The following is a 10,287-nucleotide window of genomic DNA, read 5'->3' as shown; positions in this document are numbered from 1 at the left end:
AAATATAAAAAACACTATTACACAGCAATGTATTTAAAAATATCACCAACATTATTAATAATAAAGTAAAAGGGATGCATTTAATTTGTTTAATGAAATCTGTGAGGGTTTTAAAATAATTAATTTTTACAACCAAGACACAAATACCTACAAAAAAGTAAAGTCTATGTCAAATAATTACTTTCTAAAATAAAGATGAACTCTAAAATAGTTTTCCATTTAATATGGTGATGATGAAATTTAAATTTCTCAAATAATACACTTTATTGTAGGTGGCATGGTGTCATAGTGGTTAGCATTGCTGCCTTGCAGTGCTGGGGCCCTGATTTCAATTCCAGACCTTGGATGCTATCTGCATAGAGTTTGTATGTTCTCCTAGTGTTCATGTGTGTTTTCTCTGCGTGCTCTGGTTTTGTTCCACAAAAACATACTGGTAGGTTAATTGTCTTGTGGGAAGATTGGCCTTAGATGTGAGTGTGTACGTTTCTGTGTTTGTGACTGCCCTATAATGGACTTGGGTCCCATCCAGTTTATACCCATTGCTTGCTGGGATAAACTCTGACTCCCTTGCGACCCTGAATTGAAAAAAGAGGTTAAAGAATGGATGGATTTTGCAGTCTTGGGATTGTCAAAGTGGTGATTGCAGGTAAGCCTTATCATTTAGAGGATCAAGCAGGAATGGATGCTTGATTATTCATAAAATTGCCCATGGATTAGGAATTATTCTGGGAAATAATCTGAAACTGGTTTCCTTTAATGCAATCCTACAAAGCCTTATGAAGTCTTGAACATTTCCTAAACCGCAATAGCTCTGCTGCTTTACTTTTTAATATGAAAAACACAGTAAGAGTAATAATTTTCAAAGTTTAATGACAATAAACTCACTTTATTCTGCAAGCATCCGGTATGGCAGTTACTATGTATTTCCTGTTTTTTTTTTAAATTTTGCATCACACATATTGCATTTTCTATATAAATATGTGCATAAAAAACATTCTTCTTCACTCGTGCATCTACTGTATGCAGCTATTTTTTTTTAAATCTGTATATAGAACATAAGGGATAATGGAGAATACAATATCCAACATACATTTTTAAAATATGTTTCTTTTGTTCTGTGATCTGTGATTACTGTACATAATGTTTATGCTCAGTACATTGCTCATTATGACGTGCTCATTTAATTAATTTATTAAGTTGATCATTGTTATTGATGTTATTATAGCCGATTTATTCACTGCAACATTTGTCTTTCTCCTTTGCTTGAGCTTATTCAAATCTGTGGATAAACTAGTGCTCCATTGTCTTATTAATTTTTATTCAAAGGCCTCTGTGTTGTTAAATGCCTTTGAGTGCAGCTACAGTATCTCTGTTCTACATGCTACATGGCATATAAGATCACACAAAACAAGCACCGTGATTGGTGGTTATTTGTCTGCTTTTCAGGCCTCAGTTTTTTCTTTGTGTCTACGGCAAGGAAGCCTTAATTAATTGTTTGTTACTGTCAGACATAAGATGTATACAGCATTTGGTCTTCCAAAAAAAAAAGATGTTATTTGCTTCTTGGTTTCAAAGACCAGTGCAACCATCATGCATTTTTTAAGCTCTGGACAATTGAAAAGCTCAATAGAAAAACAGAATATTGAAATCTCAATCTATCCTCTATATGTTTTCACCACTTAAATGTTTACACTATAAAGGAGTCTCTTGTTAAATGAGTCTAAACAACATTTTTTTTAATATCAGTAGATGTGCCGATTTGTTTTTTCATACAGAAAAGGGTCTTACCAAGTGTCAAAATTAGCGGCAATCAGCACATTGTAATCTGCTTGCAACTGTTATGGTACTTCCTATTTCATTATAAGCTTATATTTAGTATTATATCCAATATCTCTAATACTTCAAGGTCTTTACTTTGATATTTGGATGAGTCTTTCTGGTGCAAATATTGTCCTCAGGCTGTACTCTGAAGATGAAGACACAACACTGATCACAATCCTTTTGATCCAAGATTTTCATTGTATATTATCATAAATAATGGAAATAAAAAGATAGCAGTAATAGATGTCTAAAGAAAATCACTTCCATAAAAGCCAGACTGTGCCACTGGAGTTTAACTTCAAATAGTTTTTATACAATTTTTTGCCAGCGGAATTTTTTAGCTCTGAAATTGCCTCACTTATTGTTATTGATCATAAAATTATAAATAATGATGGCATCAGCAGAATGAATTTTGAAGGTTACAAAAATATTTTGTCCATTTACATATAAAAAATGTTTCATACTATTTGGTGGTACTTCACCACACAACATGACAATGACCCATAAACATTTGGCCAAGTAGTTGATTAGAAGAACAAAGTGGAAATGCTTACACTGTCCAAGTCAAGCTCACAATTTCAATCAAACTGAGCACGTCTTTGACAACGTGATGAAAAAAGCTAAAGTCATAACACCACAAGAATAGGCAAGAATTCAAAGTGGCTGTGAACAAGCATCCTAAACTATATACAATGAGTTTGGTGAACTTCGTGGATCACAGACTGCATGCAGTTACAGTATAACCTCAAAATGATGTGTAATCAAATACTAACTTTTACACTCTAAAATCCATTTCAAGTGAATGTGCCTCAAAACTGGTAATCCCTTGAAATCTTTGTGCTGTACACAAAGCATGTTTTTCTTATTATAAAAGATACTGTATTTATGGAATTACCCCAAAATACAAAATATTATATTTTTACTTACAGTACGTGGTACTAGTGAAGGAGCTCTGCCATCCTGGACTTAAAAGCACTATTAAACACAACAGCATTGTCCATTCACTGATTTAGTTTTTTGGAGGATTCCTTAGTGTGATGGGTTTTTAAACAACAGGAGTCAGCAGGAGTTAGTATTATAGGCCATGTACCAACAATGAAGAAAAATCAGTGACTTTTAGACAGCCATCATGAAAGTCATACAAACAATCGTATACAGTGATGTACATTATAAACCTAGCAGTAAAAAGGTTCATAAGCACAACATTTCAAAAGAGATTCAAATACTTCATCAGATAACCATTTTGGTCAATACAGAGCTGGGATTAAAGGTGCTTTTGAAGAGAGAGTCAAACATCCCTTGATTTAAAGGCCTCAGGTAGATCTGTTTTGAAAACTGATTGTTTTTTGTTCCCAAATTGTGCCATAAATTTAGTGCTTTACCTGTCTGTAATTACCAAGTATGAAGCTTCTAGGACATTTTTCTATTTGCCAATACAATTGAGTTCAGAGTTAAGTTTACTTGTCATATGCACAAGTGCAATGAAATACTTATTTGCATTTATGCTCCAATACAAAGACATTAAGGAAACATCGACTGAAACCCACAACAACAGCAGCAACAACAACAAAATAAATAAAAAAAACAACTTAAGTAAAATTCTGCACAAGCAGTGTGCAAGAAAACATCAGTGTGAATCATTGGTAGGGGTAGAATTCAACAATCTGGATGCTTGCAGGAAGAACAGTCTCTGAATCTGGAGGTATGTGCCTTTATGCTCCTACAACACTTACCAGAGGACAGGGGAGGGAAAAGTGAGAAACCAAGATGAAACCAATATGGTATACTGTATATAGACTGATTAATATGAGTTCCTGAAGAATAAGGTTATAGACCGGATAATCAGCTTACACTCGGAATAAGTGTGACTGAGGTAAACTTTGTTTAATAATACATTAATATTGCCAATGTTAAATCAATGCTTTGCTTGGAGGTGTTTATTTAATTAAAATGTTTATTGTATCACTATGGGTAAGTCTCTGGACACTGCTATTGTACAGTACCTTGAGTGAGATGCTTTACCCCATTTGCTCCAGCTCACCTGGCTGTATAAATGGGAACTAGCCTTGCTGGGAGTAGGCTCTGCAATAGACAGATGTCCTATCAGAGGAAGGATAATCAAGTGCTCCTTTTTTGTTTAATGTCATGGGAACCAAGATAAGCTCTGGCCCAATGAGCCATGGTGGATCAAGGATGAAAACTACCTACTTACTGCACCACTAAGGTGTCACATTTCATACAGTATCCTGGATTGCCAGCAGCCATGTCACCCTGCAACTCACAACTGGCAACCCACTGAATCTAAACAGGTGCGAGCCTGGTCAGTACCTGGATGGGAGATTTCCTGGGAAAAGCTAAGGTTGCTGCTGGAAGAGGTGTTAGTGGGACCAGCAGGGGGTGCTCACCCAGTGATCTATGTGGGTCCTAATGCCCCAGTATAGTGATGGGGACACAATACTGTAAAAAGACGCCGTCCTTCGTTTGAGATGTAAAACCTTGGTCCTGACTCTCTGTAGTCATTATAATCCCAAAGTGTTTCTTGACAAGAGCAGAGGTGTAACCCCCAGCGTCCTGGCCAATTTTCCCATTTGGCCCTTATCAGTCATGCCCTCCTAATAATCCCCATCTATGAATTGGCTTCATTACTTTGTTCTCCTCTCCATTAATAGCTGATGTGTGGTGAGCGTTCTGGTGCACTATGACTGCCATCATATCATCCCGGTGGATGCTGCACATTGGTGGTGGTAGAGGAGAGTCCCAATTACCTGTAAAGTGCTTTGAGTGGAGTGTCCAGAAAAGCGCTATATAAGTGTAAGCAATTATTGATTATTATTATTATTTTCTGCTCCTGTGTTTCATGTTTAGAATATATTCATTGTTATACTGTTATAGTAAGTGTTATATGTTATATGTTATATGTTATATGTTATATGTTATATGTTATATAAGTGTAAGCAATTAATTATTATTATTATTATTTTCATTTTGTTTAAGTAATTCTAAATACCTAGTGAGGTATTTAGTGTCCTAAAAAAGAAGGGCATATTTAACATAGTTTTCTTAGTAATAGTAAGGATAATGATTGTGATTGTGCTTTCTTTCATTTCTTTGTAATTATAGTCTTGTGTGTGAGAAAAGGAAATGTTTTCTATAGTTAAAAGGATGAAAAAAACTGGAAAGAAAACTCAACTCCCTTCTCACAATATATAAATACACTGCTTATAATTTCTCTCAATAGACCATGGTATATTTTTCAAAGGCAAATTGTCCTCTAAGTAATAGTAATATAAATTAAAAAGGCAATACAAAGGATTGTCATTGACATAAGGAGGGAGAAAATAAAAAAAAATAGAAGAAATTACAAATAAAAAGCTGAGTGATCCTAGTGATACTACATCCTTCATAGTTGCTTTAATTCTTCAAATATCTGATTTTCTCAAGCTACAGCAATGAAAACAATTTATGTATGAAATTGTTTCTAATAAGAAAGGTTCTTTAAGGAATTTATAAAATTGATAGTATTGCTATGCATGTGTTAATGCCAATACAAAAACCATTCAATTGTAATTTAAGCATAATTAATCATATATTTTCAAAAAGACATAATTTCCTTCTTAAAGATTTTTTCTTCTATATTTATCAGAATAACCACTGCTTACAAATGGAATTAGGAATGGAGTTTTCAAACAGAAATAGTTCAGCTCCATTAATGCATCCGCTGTGACTGGAGTTCCAAAGCAGTAAGGACCATTCATAATTCAAAATGACCAAATTTATTCAAGCCGACACACATTAAGGAATTTTCTTTCTCAGGCATTTGAGAAAAAGTACAGAGGAATCTTCACCAAAATTAATCCCTTTTGAGCTCAATAACAATAAAAGGTATCTTTCCAATTCATCTGTACAGAGCCTCAATACAGGCAACTCAGGGTTGTGAAGAATACACCAGAAGTTTAGCAGATTCTCATAACCTAAAAGCCTAGGTATTACTTAAACCATAAAATCATTCAGACTTGTGTGTGGGTTTGTGTGTTTATATTTGTTCTCTTTAGGGCACCAGAGATTTACATTACAAAGTGGCAATGTGAAGTGGTTCTGAGGTGCAAGAGAGTGCAAGCTTTTGTAATTGAGTTTCTCACCAGTAGCAAAATACACATTTTCTTAGAAGTACAGTACATAAGTGATTGCCCCACTGAATGAAAGAAAGGAATATGGTAGTTGGAAAAGACAATCAAAAGTTATTGTCTTCTAACTTTATAAAATTATAAATGGTACTGTATATTACTCTATATGTTAGCGGAATTATATGTAATCATTGAACTTCAAACACATCATTTGTCAATTTAAGTTCTTAATCTAATGTTATTCTTTAATATATTTTTAAGAGGTGCCTGAGCTACTTTGCTTTATAAGGGATTTTTATTACTCATCTTTATTTGGTTTCATTTGATGTTTTCATCTCAAAGGTATACACAGGGGAGGAGCAGTTTCTACCACCACTGAAGTGCAGGACCTACAGTAGTCATTATGCACTAGCAGCCCCATTACACAACATGTCAAGGGGAGTAAAAATATAAGAGAAATAGGAAACACAATCTGGCAAAAACAATATTGTCATATGAAGTCACTGGGGCATTCAGGGACCATATGTCCAACATCCTTAGACTTAAGAAGCCTTACAAATTGACAGGATGCACTCATGATCAATCGAGTGTCTGACTACTTTTTATAATGACCCAAGAGACAGGAATGGATGTAAGATTTTGAGTGATGTCCTGAGGGGTCTTTCAGTTACATGAGCCAGGTTACTCCAAACTCTTTCTGCTACAATCTGGGACAAATACTGTGTACTTGCCCACTGTGTTACCAGATAGTAACCTTATAAAGAAGTTCTGATTAAAGTAGATTAAAGTAGAAAAATAGCTATGTTTTAACATACAGTATCTGTGTTTGAACTAATAGCAGATACACAAATTACTCATCGTTTACCACGATTAATCTGATTTAAAGGTATCATCTTACTCAAATCACATTTCAACATACTGTACTTTCCAGTACTGTACTTTTCAGAAGTACTTTTACAAATTATGAAATTATATCACAGCTAAAACATAAAGAATATTAGTTTATAATTCCAGTTTATAATTCATCTTAACATCAAGGTTTGGCCTTTCCAAGGCAACCTGTGTTAAAAACTAGTTGTGAAAGGAAAAACAAATGTGTCGTATACTGTAAGTCACTAAAGAAATCCACAAATTGAGAACACCATATATAAAAAGTTAAACTATGACTAAATACAAATATTTTTGTTAACTAGACATTTATAATAATACATAATTTTGTTAAATGAATGGAAAAATGTCTTAATCTTAGTGTACATTGGCAATTATAGTCAGTAGTTCTTCCCACATTCACACTCAGGCTAACTTGCCAACTTCAATTATGAATATGGTCCAGGCTGCTGCCCAATCTGTGCACTCAAGAAGGAGCCCGAGGGGAAGGTCTGTTATTATACTCTTTTGTTCAACTGTTGCCTGAACACAGAAACCCCACAAACCCTTTGGTAGTGGTTATTTTAGAAAACCCACAAAAGATACAATAGAAAAAAATAATCTTGAGTTGAGCACTTGAGTCACACAATATGGTGCTTAATTGCTGACAATTGTGGTGTGCAGTTCATTATGTGTTCTTGCAGTCTAAAGAAGTGAACTGGTTGCTGTATTATCACTGAAACACTAAATCTATAGATGTTCTACTGATTTTTGAAGTCTGTGTTACACAGAGGACGTTTTAAGGATATTGTCACTCTTCCCTCATCAAATTTTTAATCATATACAAAACTTACCACAGCATTGGTACAGACTGCCCCTGATCTGTTCAATCCCTGCTATAATGAAGAAACCTTACATAATGAACATCCACACTCTGAACTCTTTGGTACTGTAGTTTTATACAGTCTTCTCCCTCTCCCTGTTCAATATGTAAATAGAATACACATTTTAGAATCGTATTCTCATGTAGCTAATATAAATAGAATTGTATCCTCATTTAGCTAATATTAAGCTTACTTGATTTAACTTTTTTTGTAACTTGTCATACTTCTACTGCATTGTTCCTGTTGTTTTCCAACATGAATTCATGTAAATCTAGCGGTTTGACTCAGTGAGGTCTTGACTGAGGTCTGTATACCATGATTATGAAAATTTAACAGGAAAAGTAAGATTAATGTTAATTTCAAAGCCCTCCCCCTGCATCTTGGAAAGAGAAATAGAGATGTCATGTTTATTTTCTAACTTGCTTTGGAGTACTATTTTCTTTTCATCCAAAGGGGAAACCAGAAGGTTAAAGAAGTTGCCATTGGCAATTCAGCAAGTCAGTGACTGAGGTGAGTTTGACTCTAAGAAATCCAGGATGTCTTTCTTTGTTGCAGACTATTAGGAGACACTCACCCGATGTTACAAACAATAGACAATCCTTAACTTTACTGTCAATGCAGAGTGAGTGATTTCAGATGATTTTTTTTAGATTCAGGGTTTAAGCAAAAATAACAGATATGATTTTTCATTGTCTCTTGACTACTGATTTACACATTGACACATGAGGCCACATCCATTGTTTCTCAAATACTTTTGAGTTATGTTATTTAGATTTTTTTCTTCAGCTTTTAAAATATGGACATGGGAAGGAAAACATTATGCATCTCTGAGACTTATTTTTAACATAGAATGTAGATTTTGCATTTTAATTTATGTACAGTATGATATAAAGAACAAAAGCATAAATCTCTGCCAGTCTGCCTAGACACAATCTCATTTACATGCTTTTCATGTTCAGCTTTGCCACAGTATGCAATAATCATGTGCCACCAAAGCTTTCTACAAGAACAACTATTTGTATGTTTCATTCTGTTGTGCATGTTTGGTTTGTTGTGTATGTTCTCATAAGACATGCACCGCTTATTTTATTTTGTTTTCAGAAATTACATTTTCATAACTATATAGAATATCCTCTTTTAGAAATTCTGTAAAGTTCAAATAAGAGCTTTATAATAATGAAAAACATGTTCTCAATTAAATAAAATATTTGGTTCTCCTTAGAAAAAAAGGTCATTTAATACTTGTTCACATACCCATGTTTTTATTACATCCAACGCAGACTGCAATTTAATTGAACAAAACAAATGTCCATATAGCATGCAAAACCTTAATGTTGAAACTTTAAACCTTATTTGTGTAGGTTTACTTTAATAATTGTACAGTGGAAAATGTTTTCCTTAATGTAAAACATGATGTACAGTAGGTAAGGCAATATTTGAATATTTTTAACATTGAACCTGACTTGTAACATATTTTTGCCTTACATGTGTGAGGTTTTATATTATGGATAGTAGAAAATCCCTTTCAGCATTGCTTTGAAAAGCCATTTATCACTATGTCACGCTAGGCAATGATCCAGTTCAGTGGGCCAAAATCAACTCAGAGCAATGAACTGGACCACAATATTGTTCCCTATCAGTGAACTCTCCTCTTGCTTTATGAAAGACATGCCCAAGGGAATTGCTTGTTGCAGGTATTCAGATATTTGGCTTGGATCACAACCTTTAAGTCACACCAGACTATACCTTAAAAATTAAAGCTTCCACTGACAAACAATAATACTGATTTATATACCCACACTGAGAATTGCAATAAAACATAATGCTTAACTAAATTCTCTAGTGTAAAATCACTATAGTGGAAAATGTAACATATGTGATATCAAATCATAAAACATAAAGGGCGTCAGTTTTAAAACCACATTGCTCCCTTCCATGTGAACTACAGCATAAAAGTTGACTCTTTTTTACCAGATTTACCCCATGAATAAATACAGTATATGGAATATGTTTTTTTTTATTTAATACCTAAATACCTTATATTATATACATTTAATTGTCAAGGTAATATGAAATTAATATTTAGTAAAAAGAGTTTTATAAGAAGTTTAAGCATTATGGTTTCAGTAGATTGTCTTATTACATTAAATGACAATTCAAGTTGCCAGCAGCCATATCACCCTGCAGCTCTCAACTGGCTAATGACTGAAGCTAAGCAGGGTTGGGCCTGGTCAGTACCTGGATCAGAGAGCTCCTGGGAAGCTATAGGTGTTGCTGGAAGTGGTGTTAGTGGGACCAGAGGGAAGTGCCCCCCTGTGGTCTGTTAGGGTCCTAATACCCCGGTATAGTTGCAGGGACACTATACTATAGTGGGTGCTGTCTTTTGGATAACGTTAAATGGAGGTCCTGACTCTCAGTGGTCATTAAAGATCCCCGGGCATTTCTCGACAAGAGTAGGGAGTTATCCTGGTGTCCAGACCAAATTTCCCCCCTCAGCCTTTACCGTACCCTCCAAACTGTCCCCATGTATGATTGGCTTGCACTTGCCCTGCGATGGACTAGCACCCTGTCCAGGGTGTACCCTGCCTTGT

The sequence above is a fragment of the Lepisosteus oculatus genome, chromosome 1, assembly GCF_040954835.1.
Source record: "Lepisosteus oculatus isolate fLepOcu1 chromosome 1, fLepOcu1.hap2, whole genome shotgun sequence".
NCBI lineage: Eukaryota > Metazoa > Chordata > Actinopteri > Semionotiformes > Lepisosteidae > Lepisosteus > Lepisosteus oculatus.
This window is presented reverse-complemented; position numbering follows the sequence as displayed.